The sequence below is a fragment of the Vulpes vulpes genome, chromosome 12 (assembly GCF_048418805.1).
Source record: "Vulpes vulpes isolate BD-2025 chromosome 12, VulVul3, whole genome shotgun sequence".
Classification (NCBI taxonomy): domain Eukaryota; kingdom Metazoa; phylum Chordata; class Mammalia; order Carnivora; family Canidae; genus Vulpes; species Vulpes vulpes.
The window spans coordinates 154,436,574-154,449,139 of record NC_132791.1 but is presented as its reverse complement, the minus strand read 5'-3'; the positions used below and the strand labels follow the sequence as shown (position 1 = coordinate 154,449,139).

At 47.8% G+C, this 12,566-nt stretch overlaps 1 long non-coding RNA gene across 1 annotated transcript; it reads left to right on the top strand.

Moving 5' to 3' along the window:
* The first annotated feature begins 2,161 nt into the window (after window positions 1–2,161).
* LOC140594755 (uncharacterized) lies at window positions 2,162–12,159 on the top strand. The gene is made up of 3 exons (XR_011995995.1): window positions 2,162–2,296; window positions 6,035–6,141; window positions 7,570–12,159. It is a non-coding gene; the product is annotated as an uncharacterized lncRNA (long non-coding RNA).
* Window positions 12,160–12,566: the final 407 nt, after the last annotated feature.

Here is a 12,566-nt window from a genome sequence, read left to right as displayed (position 1 = left end):
TCAGGGCCCACGTGGGAAGGACCTTGCCCTGCTAGATGATGCAACTGAGCCCTGATCCTGTAGGCAGTGGGGAGCCATGGAGGCCTCTGAGCATGTTAGTCACGTGTTCAAGTTTGAGATCTCAAAAGATGTCTCTAAGCACAGAATAATCTCATATCCTACCCTCTCTTTTCACAAACTCTCATTCATGTCCTCCATCCTTCTTCCTGCAGACCAGTAATTGCCAAGGTGTGGCTCTGAACCAGCAGCATCACATCAACTAGGAAGTGGTTAAGAATGCAAATTATTGGGCCATGCCTGACCCACAGAATCTGAAACACTGGGGGTGGGGCCCGCCATCTGTGCTTTAATAAGGCCTTCAGGTGATTCTGGTGTACACTCAAGTTCAAGAACCAGTGTTCCAGACACCCCAGTCTCCTAAGAAGGGAAAGGATAAAATACCAATATCCTCCCTGAAGCCGCAGAGCTCTCCAGAAGCACACCAACATGAGGGTCTCCATTGCAGTAAACTTACTCTTTCCCCCAATGAACATCACAGCACGCCTATCGAGTGGAGGCAGAAGGCAGAATGGTTCGTGCCCTTACTCATTCTGCGCTTTATCCCACAAAAATTATTGAGTGCACGCTCTTCATGGGTCCAGCTTGAACTCAGACACATCTGAGCCTTGAGTGGAGCAAGGCCTCCAGTGCGGAGGTGAGACAAGAGAGCTGGGTGAGCTCAGTACCCAGCTCTGCCTTCAGGAGGGGCTGTCCTGGGGGGAATCTCTAGGTGTGCATTGCACGGTCCCCCTGCACAGGCTCGGGAGGAAGGGGCTCCCTGCTGTGCGGGGAAGGGCATGGGGTGGGGCACTCCAGCAAACACCAGTGACACATGTTTCATATTATATGCAACATTCTTTGTGGGAGCCCCAGTGAAAAATACACATGGCCAACCATCCCTTTCTAGGCAGGAGGGGCCCCAGGAAAGGGGATTTGGGCTGCTGGCTTTATCAAGACTTAGAAACAAAGTGAAGGCTTTGAGTTTATTAGAAAAACACATGGTTTGTGTTTGGGTTTTTAATTTAAGGATCTAGAGATGGTCTGGATATCAGGGGATACCTGAGGAGCCCACCTGGGTCTCAAGACAACGGGAGAGAGTGCATGGGATCTGGCGTCTACCCCAGCTCCCTGACTTCCTTGCTGTGTGGCAGCAGGGGATCCACCCGCTTGGCTGGGCTTCTATTTCCTATTTCCCCATCTTGAATATGATAATAACACTGCCTCTCCCAGAGAAGGCGCTCTGAAGACTCTGTGAAATGGCATGTATGATGCTTTGTAATACATATCACATGAAAAGGATTCTTCTTATCATTGTTATACATACATAATTCAAAAGGAGATATTGTCCAAAAAATTATCCAGCAGCATAATACAGTGGAAGAACCATGGATTTGAAGACATTTAAAACTAGATATAAATCCCAACTTCAGGGATCCCTGGGTGGCGCAGCGGTTTGGCGCCTGCCTTTGGCCCAGGGCACGATCCTGGAGACCCGGGATCGAATCCCACGTCGGGCTCCCGGTGCATGGAGCCTGCTTCTCCCTCCGCCTGGGTCTCTGCCTCTCTCTCTCTCTCTCTGTGACTATCATAAATAAATAAAAAATTTAAAAAAAAAATAAATAAATAAATCCCAACTTCACCACTTCCTGGCTGTGTGACCTTAGGCAACTTATTTCACTTCTGAGCCTCGGCTTTCTCATCTGCAAGATGGGGCGGGGGGGGGGGGGGGCGCGGGGGATGCAGACAGGCTGCTGCAAGGACTAACATGTACTCTCTGTAAACATGCCCGGCCTAAGGAGATGCCTCTGTACAGGTGAGCACTGCACCCCAAAGATGCGCAAAGATGCCCAAAGTGGCACCGCCCGTGTCCCCGGGTCTGAGGCCACTCCGAGTGTCAGCTCTGTGTGCACAACCCCTCGCTGGAGGAGAGAAGCTGCCTGCTTCCCCTGACACGCTTCTGAAAGCTATTCTTCATCCTCACAGCTCTGGGAGCCACCCCAGCCACCTCGATCAAATTACAGGTCCATTTGCTTCCCTCCCGGAGCACTGTGGTCTGGAAGCTGCCCTCCCCCTCCCCCACTTCTCCAGCCTGGTGAGCTGGGCCAAGAGCTCGGCTCTGAGTAGCACAGAGCCAGCGCCTCTCATTCAGGCACACAGAAAGTGTCACAGCTGGCCCCATGGTCATTCCCTTGTAAGCGGATTCACCAATTTCCAGGCCCCAGGAAGCGGCCCCCAGCCTCTACTTCTTTTCAGCTGAGTAAGTTCCCTGGAGGGGAGGAGGTTTCATAAACCCCCAGAAACCTGGCAGGTGTGGGTGAGGGATCTGATCCAAGGCAGGGGGGTGGGAGTGAACATTTGTGGATCATCTCCTTGTGTGCTCAGCAAATCCCAGCATGAGCATCACCTTTCTGGGGGCCCCTCTCCTGGCCCTCCCCCAGACTCGGTGAAGTCCTGCTACAGGCTCCCTCAGCAAGCTGCACTTCTTCTGGCAGTACTTACAAGGTTGAGTCTTTCTTCCCTGGTAAGCTTCGTGAGGGGCAGCATCAAGTCTACCTCCTTCTCCAGTGATTCCTCTAGCACCTGCCACAGTGGCTGCCACACAGTAGGTGCTTCACATTCTACCAAATGAAAGAAGAAAACCGTGTGGCAACGCTGTAGGATAAATACCATTTTCCTGACTTTTCGGAGAGGCCACCAGGACTCCAAGAACTGAAATGTCTTACCCAAGCGGAAAAGCCAATGAACGGTGGAGCTGAGATTCAAACCCAGGCTTTCACCAGGCCTCGCTGCATTTGATTCATATTAAGAACAGGCTTAAAATGTTAACAAAGGCAATTTTTAAAAATAAAGAAGCTGAAACTGTTTGCCCAGAACTCCCTCTCCACCCCCAACACAGCATGATTTGTACCAAGTGAGAGAGAGGCTTCTGAGAGCTCCGTGCAACCCACATAAGGCGGAGAATGGGGACAGGGGAGGCCCTTGTCCCCAGCTGCCAGGGACTGGCTCCTCACGCTGAGCCCCTCCCCAGCTGGTCCCCACCAGGGCAGGACGGGGAGGAAAAGTCTCTGGGGAACAAAGACCACATTTTCCCCTGGGAAGCTGAGAACCAAGCGCTGGGGAAACAATAGCCTTGCTGGGATCAAAGGGAGCCAGGCCCAGACAAGGGACAAAAGCTGAGTCCTAGCGGGGAAAGAATGACAACCTGCTCTCCTCCTCCTTTTGCAAAGGTCTCCAGAGAGCAGACAGGGGCCCACCCCACCTTCCCACTTCCCCTCCCCACATGGCAGAGCCAGGAAGCAGCCGAGTTGTTCTTATCCCTGCCAGCCTGGTTCTAGTCCCTTTTGGGCCTTCCCTCAAGTTTTTCCTCTGCCTAAAGTACTCTTCCCCTCCTTTCCTCTGAAGTGACTTACTCAGGTTTCAGCTCAAGAGCTGCCCCCTCTCTGCCCTCTGTGACCCCATGACACCTGGACCACTTGCACCCTGCTGTACATTACCCCCACCCAGGTGTCTGCTTCTAGTTACAGTGCTGAGTGTGCTGAATTATTACTACCAGTGTCAATGCCCACCTCCCCGACCAGGCTGTGACCACATGAACCTGGGACCATTTCTTCGTGATTTCTTAAATGCACTGCCTAGCATATGGGGAGACCAGTGGATAAAGAGTTTGCTGAATGAATAAAGCAATGAATGGCATATAGTGAGCTCTCCCAAGGCATGGAAATGCACTTCGGGTGAATCCAAACCTCTCCGATTTCTCAGTGTCCCTCATTCAGTGTTGTGCAACTAGCATTCTTAAACTGCCCGCTCTGCTCAGGGCAAAGCTGGGTGCTGAGAATGAATCAGTCAGCAAAACAAAGTTCCTACCCTCATGGAGTTACAGACCAGTGGCTGGGGACAGGGATATAGAACTTAATCGGGATGCCTGGGTGGCTCAGCGGTTGGGCACCTGCCTTTGGCTCAGGTCGTGATCCCCGGATCCGGGATCGAGTCCCGCGTCGGGCTCCCTGCGAGAAGCCTGCTTCTCCCTCTGCCTGTGTCTCTCCCTCTCCTCTCAATCTGTGTCTCTCATGAATAAATAAATAAATCTTTAAAAAAAAAAAAGAACTTAATCACATCACTGAAAATTATGTCATGTGCTATGAAGGAAAGCACAGGGCAAGACAGTAAAAAAGCCTATGAATTTCTGCATCAATATCTGTTGAGAGTCCACTGTTATGCCATTCAGAGTTCTAGGCTCTGAGAGGGATAGATCAGGGAACTATGTCTGTTATGGAGCTAACTTAGCTTAACAGAGGATACTGGTCCAGGCTGGAAGGGCTTCCCTGAGGAAGTGACAGCTGAGTCAAGATCTAAGGGATAAGCATTAAGAAGGCAAAAGGCAGGTAGAAAGACTAATAGTTTGCTATGATTGGCATTGGGATTAGGTTGCCTGTAGAAAAATATAAATGCCTACACACCAAAAGGCCCATAAAAAACCTGGTGGCAGAAGTTGGCAGGTCAGTCAGAATGTGTGAAGGTCAGGCTCTAGTGCCCAGAGAGACTTTGTTTTTGCCCAACATTGTCCCCATGCTAATGGAAATGGAGAAAAGTCTGCTGCTTCACAATGGCCTGCAATGAATGGTCAGAAGGACTGGAGAAACCCTTTTCTGACCCAAAGATAGGGTCCAGGAGCTAAAGTGCAAAGCATCCCCAAGAGGGGCCCCTTTGGAGGACCAGGCTCAACCTAGAATTCCCAATCAAGGGACAGCCATTTACCATAGCAAAAGTAAGAAGTGATGCCTTAAGATGCTGTGTTCACTCGACAACTACATGTAGTTTGTAGTGCCCGTTCACATAGGAGGTCCCATCTCTTCTGAGGGCAGTGGCCACACCCTAGGTTTCAGCAGGACTGGGTTCTACTCAGGTCTTCTTATTCATCTTGGGTGAGTTATTTCACCACTCTGAGTCTGAATTTCCTCATGTGTCTCTTGGGACCAATCCCTCTCCCTAGCAGGGCTGTGGTTGGGATAGGGTATTACTAGTCAGCTAGGACTGACTAGTAATAACAAAAGTACCACAAGCTGGGGGGCTTAAGCAACAGAGAGCTCCACGGCTCTGGGGGCTGAAAGTCAGATATCAAGGGGTCAGCAGAGTTGTTCTTCTGAGGCCTCTTTCCTTGACTCATAGATGATTGCCTTCTCCCTGTGTCTTCACATGGTCTTCCGTTTGTGTCCTACTTTCTTCCTCTTATAAGGACACCAGTCATACTGGATTAGGGTTCACCCTAAAGACCTAATTTTAATTTAATTACTTCTCTGAAGGTCCTATCACCAAATACAATCACATCCTGATGTTCTGGGAGTTAGGATTTTGACATATACATTTCAAGAGAATACAATTCAGCCTGTAACCGTTGTAATAATGCTTGTAAATTCCTGCATGATGCCTGGCACACAGCAGGCACTGGCTAGACAGTAAGTATCATTGGCACTGGTATCCCAGGGAGCCACAGTAGAGACGATGAGCACCAGTTCTCCCTTACACACTCTAGTGGACAAATGGAGACTGGGAGATACCAAACAAAGTGCTGAGTTGTCTTGCAACCTAAATGACCTTGGCAATACCTTGTGGCCTTCTCTTTGGTAACAACAAATAGGATGCACTCTGTACCCCATAATATCTATGTTCCTTTTCTTCTCACATAGTTCCATTGTGTAAATAGTAAAAGATCAAGTTCCCAGCTCTGGCCACTCCAACAGTAAGACAGGAAGGAAGCTAAGGTTCTACCATTTTCAGAACCAGTCACACGAAGACTCACCAAGGGCTCAGGGTCCAGCTGTTGCTCTGAACATGTAGTTGACGCAACTCCAGAAAACATTCTCTTGCTTACCTTTACCCTACTGCCCTACCCAGCAATGGGAGCAGCATTTTTCTTAGAGGCAAATCAGTTATAATATTATCAAGCAAAGAAGACATAACTTAAGAAGCTGTCCTAATAAGACTCAACTGTCCCCAGGCAAGACTAATCCATCTGGCAACCTGCCCTGCCCTGCCCTGCCTTGGCATGCTCAGAACAGCTGACCCTCCAGGAGTGGGTGACAAGGCCAGAGTACCAGCTTTGAGGTAACTTCTCATATTGCCGCTTGTTTGGCGAGATGCTAAAGAGATTGTTGGGGTCTGTGGGTTTTTCTAAAGACTGTATCAGCATAGCATTTTTGCAATGTGAGACTAGGCAGTTCCTAAAGATTGGCCTTAGTCTATTGTATTTGCTTCCTCTTTGAATCCAGTCAAATCAAAATAGTGATGTCAAAAGAGATGAGTGAGCACAGGAGAGACGCTGAAATGGCACTTTGGCACAGCAGGAAAAACAAAATGGGTTTTGAAAAGGTGCTAATTGGTCTCTGGGCCAGTGAGGCCCTATTTGGGAGTTCACTGTGCTCCATTCTGAACCTCACATTTTGTGTTGACTTTCAAAATGACCAAGCTCATTGCAGAAAATTTTGAAAATAGAAAAAAAAATGTAAAGGATGTACACACTCATTTATACACACATGCACGTACACACACACACAACTCATAAGCCTATCATCTCCAGATAATTATTGAAATAATAATGCTGGGATGCATTTTATATCAGTCTTACTTTATGTTAAGTTGAAATCATACTACAGATAATGCTTTAGATCTTGTCTGTGAGGGGTTTTTTTTAGCTTATTTTTTTTTTAATTTTTATTTATTTATGATAGTCACACAGAGAGAGAGAGAGAGAGGCAGAGACACAGGCAGAGGGAGAAGCAGGCTCCATGCACCGGGAGCCCGATGTGGGATTCGGTCCCGGGTCTCCAAAATCGCGGCCTGGGCCAAAGGCAGGCACCAAACCACTGCGCCACCCAGGGATCCCCGTTTTTTTTTAGCTTAAGTGAGGTATAACTGACATATCTTACTGGCTTTAATTAGCATTTTATCATAAGCTTTTTTTGAAAAAAAAAATTAATGTCTGCATCCCACCCCCTGAAGTGATGGTGTTCCATTGTTGTTTAGCCACTCTCCTGCTATGAATGTTTTGGTAGTTCTGTTTTCTGCTTTATAGTGGATGGCTTTTGTCATATTGGCTGGTCTGTTATAAATAATGCTATCTTGGGGCAGCGCGGGTGGCTCAGCAGTTTAGCGCTGCCTTCGGCCCAGGGCGTGATCCTGGAGACCAAGATAGAGTCCCACGTTGGGCTCCCTGCATGGAGCCTGCTTCTCCCTCTGCCTGTGTCTCTGCCTCTCTCTCTCTGTGTGTCTCTCATGAATAAATAAATAAAATCTTAAAAAAAAAATGCTATCTTGAATATCTACGTACTTAATCCACCTTCTTGTAAGGGGCTGTCACTTCCTTAATTTCTACACCGTATTCTCAAAACAACTTTGAGAATTAGGTAGGACTCCCATGGAGTTGATGAGGGTCCCAGAAGCTGACAAAACGCAGCCTGTAAACTGAAGCAGAACCCACTTTTCTAGACCTGGAGCCCTACGTTCGTTCTACAACTCTATGTTTTGTGTTACAAGGTGAATGTGGGGAGTATGAGCCATCTGACAGCCACATCTCACCAGGAAGAATGGGAGGGACCAAGAATTCTGCATCTGTTGGGGAGAAGACGTTGAAAGCAAAAAGTTCTTTCAGCACCTGCCAGGACAACAGATTGATACAAAAGCAAGCAAGGACATCTTTATGGAAATTAGAGATAATTTCCATTCAACATAAGGAGAAAATGTGGTGCCATGGGTTTGACAGAAGACGGACCTGAGTTTGAATTCCTGTTCCAACACTTACTGATTGTGTGACCTTGAGCAAGTCACTTGTGTTTTATGAAACTTAATCCCCACAAATTTTAACCACATATAGCTCTCCTGAGGGCTACTGTGCATTTAGCACACATTTTGGCTTATAGCACGGGCTCAAAATATAGTTGCTATTATTCCTAACACTCTGTTATAGCTGTCCAACTCTAGAATGGACCACACTGGATGTTCAAGCAGAGTTGGGATATCATATATGGTAGAAGCAGCCAGAGGCTGAGCCAGGTCATAATCTAAGTCATATTGTAGGAAAAATGTGAGCCAGAGATAGGAGCCCTGGATGCAAGACCTTGCTCCATTATTTAGCAGCCAAGCCTAAGAACAAATGATTTACCCTTTGGGGCCTCAGTTGCCTCATTTTTAAAAATGGGTATAATCACAATGGGCTACTAGGGGAGAGAGAGGAAACTGTTGATATGCAAGCATCCATTATAGCTCCAAAAATTTCCACCAAAGTCTATTAATTTCATGATTATCATTCCAACTCAATGATGCGATGACTCTCCCGGGGCTTCACGGGGAAGATATGACTGCTGTCTTCCGGCCTCTGCTGCCCCTCACACAGTCACTATATCTTACGTGGTTGTTTGAAGAGAGAGCCAGGAAGGATGAGCAGTGCATGCCTGGAGTTTGGAAGGGCTCACAGTGCTGCCTGTAGAACCGCCTTTCATCTCCCAGGAATGTGTGTGCTATTTACAGAACAGATAGATAGTGCCTCGTCTCCAGGGCTGTGGCAGAGACCGTGAAGACCCTTCCCCAGACCCCTCACCTCAGGCTGTGGGACACTCACACGTTTTGGACAGCTGACCCCTTGGGCTGGAATGCGGTGAGCTAGGCCTGACACATCTTCCATCAATTTCCTTGGGAAGGAAAGATCCCAGAGAGGCAGCCTGCATTCATTCATCTGACCTCGGCCATCCCGATGTCTCTGGGGTTTTATCTGTTCACTGATCACAGCAACTAACTGGTACCCTTCACTCAAATGTCCATTACATAAGGTCAGACATTCCTGATCCTCGCTCTCTGACTTCCATCCATCACTTAGAAACAGGCAGGAACTGCATTCAGAGGAAGAAGTGGCTCATCACTTCACCCCATAAATTCTGATTGAGCATCTTCTTAGCCAACATTAGCACTCCTTTATTGAAAATTTGGAATTTATATCAATCCCCCATCAGTCTCCTTAAAGCAGAATTGGGCAGTTGAAAGCTCTGAACACAAGTAGACCTGATCATAAATACCAGTTCTGACATTTATATGTGATGTAAGGCAAGCTGGTAGGTAAAGGAGAGAATATACGTGAGACCTTAAACCCGCTGCCTGGGCTATAGAGGACACTGCAAAAATTACCTGTTGCTTAGCTATTGTACTAGCTGCATGATCTTGGGCAATTTCTGTAGCTTCTCTGAGCTTCAGTTTCCTCATCTGGAAAAATGGATCCTCTATAAAAGGTGGTTGGGGAGAAAGCAATAGGTTTCATGCTCAGAGCAGGCAAGGTTCATTTTCTCCTTTCATTTAGCAAACTGTTTCCTTGCATGTGGTTTAAAGGCACCTCAGGCCATCAGGTTCCTTTTCTATAAAGTTGCTGGGAGACTGAGAGAGAATATCTGGAAAGTTCCTAGTGGGAGGAACGACTATGACATTATTTCTGATGTCACGGTGCCTTGGGAGAATGATTACTACTTTAATTTTGAATGGCAGCGACTTAAACTTGGCATCTGAAGCCATGGCCTTCTTCAAAGGGCAGGAGAGAATAATGGCCAGCCCATATCGTAGCACGGACACTAGAGGTGGACGCTGTGGGCACAGCTGATGGGCCACATCAATTAAATCAGAACCGGGCTCAAATGACACAGGCAGCCACTAAGTGCTTTGGTGGGGGAGATGACTACTCTCCCATCCGACCTTCCCAGTCTCATCCTGCCCCAGTTCAGGAGTGAATATTCCTCTAGTCTTGAACACATGGAACAGTCAAAATAAAACAGACTCTTGCTCCCTAGTTTTCATTCCCTCCTCAATCCCCATGTTTACCCTGGTCATTCCTCATCTAAAAGAGACTTTTGTCAGAAGACTTGCAGTTTAAAGAGCTTCAGTGAATTCCTAATATCTCCTAAACGAAGTTCGAATTCCAAGCATAAAGTTAAGGTGTGCTAGAATTTTCCACCACATATCCTGAGGTGAGCTCATGGGCTCTGGATGAGGAATCGCACACATGTAGCAAGGCTGGTCCATGCCACAGAGCGCCTCAGTCGTGTGGACAAGTTTCCCGGAAGAAACTAGAGAAACTCAGATACTACAAGAAAGGAGCCGGTGCTAGGCACTTCTGCTTTTGATTTCAGGTATCCTCACAACAGTGGCTGGGAGACAGATTATTATTGTCTCTGTTTTGCAAATGTGAGACAGAACTCAAGACCAGGCAATGCTGATAGAGGCTCTGTGCTCACTTCCTGGTGTAAAACATAGAGGCCCTAGGAGGCCTCTCCACGGGAAATATGAGGACTTTTCCCAAACATCGTGAGGGTTAGGGCTTTTGCCAGCATCACTTCGGCTTGAGTGTTGGTACCCTTTCTGGCCTCATCATTCTTTTTTCTTGATCTGTGGCTCACAAAGAAAGAAGCAGACAACTCCCACCAGGCCTCAACTAATGCAGGCCTCCCTGTTACACATTCTCAAGTCCCACTACATTCACCTATAGCTTGTAGAATTACACACAGTGGGAACACAGAGGCCGTGCAGTTCACAAGGGTAAGAATTATGTCTAATGTGCTTATTGTCATATCCTTGGTGTTGAAGGAACAGATGATCAGTAGGACTGTCCTACCCAGCAGTGCTGTGTGTCCAGCATGAATTGCAACAGGAAAGAGCAATTGAGACAAGTCACATGGGTTCACATTAATGCAACTGCTGGCCAGCGTATGTTAGGTCATAACAGTAACAAGGAGACGAAGGTGAAATGTGCTTACAAACTCCTAGGAGAACAAAAGTTTAGCCCTCAAGGACCTAAGTTCAAGTCCCACTGCTGCTCCACCTCCACTGCATGAGGGGAGGTGCCATCTCCTTCCTGAGATGAGAGGAGGTGGAGCCAGGAGAGTTCACAACTTGCTTCCAAGCCTAATATTCACATTTCCCACTGGCTAATTCCTTTATCTCCAACGCCTAAGGACATTTCGAAGAGGGCTGAAATCGTGCACTTAATATTAGAATAGGAGAGGCACCACTGAGGGTACAACACATGTTGACCAACCCCCAACCTCAGAAGGGTGCAAAGATTGAGGATATAGATAACTAGATAACTCAAGAGGAAAGAGAGGCCTCAAACATTAGGGTTAGAGTTTTTAATGTGGCCAGAAGAAATTCTCAGGTTTCCCTCTCCCATGCTCTCCCACTCTTTCACACACACACACACACACACACACACACACACACCAAGTTAATCCTACTACCCACGTGGACCAAAAAAAAGAAGATAAAGGGTAAGGGAAGGAACTGGCATATAGCATCCTATCTATTCCCTCTACTCTACATTATTTTTGTTCAAAGACTAGTATTTCAATTGAGCATAAAGCATCACCTCACCAAAATCACCTGCAGCGAGGCTCACATCTGTTCAAATGCATTACTTCTAGGCCCCAGGCAGCTATTCATTGGCCCCCTCCCCACTGCTTATGCTTACTATTAACTTCTGAGATCCACTATATAAATGCTTAGCCCTTTTCTGGGACCCTTCAAATGTGCCACTATATATATGTACACACACACACACACACACACACACACACACACACCGAGCTTGAACTGTATGAAAACACCAACATTCAAACATTTTCGGCCTTCAAAAGTGGCCATTTCACATGAATCAACCCAAATCACTGGCATGTGTGATTTGGACCTCAGCGCAACCCTCCAGGTAGGCATGTTATTCCTATTTCACAGCAAAGAATGGAGGCTTTGCGGGGCCCCACGTCTTGCTGAGGGACATGCCATCACTGGGAGGTGGAGGAGGATTTGAACACAGGTTTATCCGTGTTCACCACATACAACCCCGTATCCCTGAGCTTGGCGCCACCACTCCCCAGGACTCCCGAAACATGAGACTGATGTGCACGGCTCTGGCCACAGTGTCCGAGGCTGGCGCCACCTCTGGCTCAAAACAGGCTGGGAGTGTGTCCCTCAAGGCCTGGCCTATGTGCGCAAGTTTTCAGAAAGCTTTGTTTCTTGTCAAGAACTAAACTGATGTTTTTCCTGGAATGGCTTTTGGAAGGGAGCATGATTGTCGATTAAATATGAAGTGGTCTGAAACCTCAGTGTCTCTCTGAATAACGTAATGCGTACTTCTGACGACCAGGAGGGGGGCCAAGGGGCTGTCTCCTCAGGGTTATTTACGTGTCCAGGTCTCCAGCACCCTCTCTGGAAGCTGCTACAGTGACCCTCTTTGGGTTTGACACCCCCAAGGGATCCATGTCCTCAAGTGGCCTGAGGGCTGAGAGGGAAGACTGCTGTCCCCAGAGCCATCAGCTCTACTGGCTGAACCCTGTGCCTGCCGAGAGTTGGCTGCAGAGCTCTACGCCCGAAGAAGGAGGCAGAGACACACAGACACACAGTCTCCCACCATCTCAGCTTGGGGTCGGGAGTCCCTGTCCTGTGATGCGCTGGAAGGAATCCTGGAGGCGGGTGGAAGGATAAAGAGAAGCTTTGTCTAGACAGGC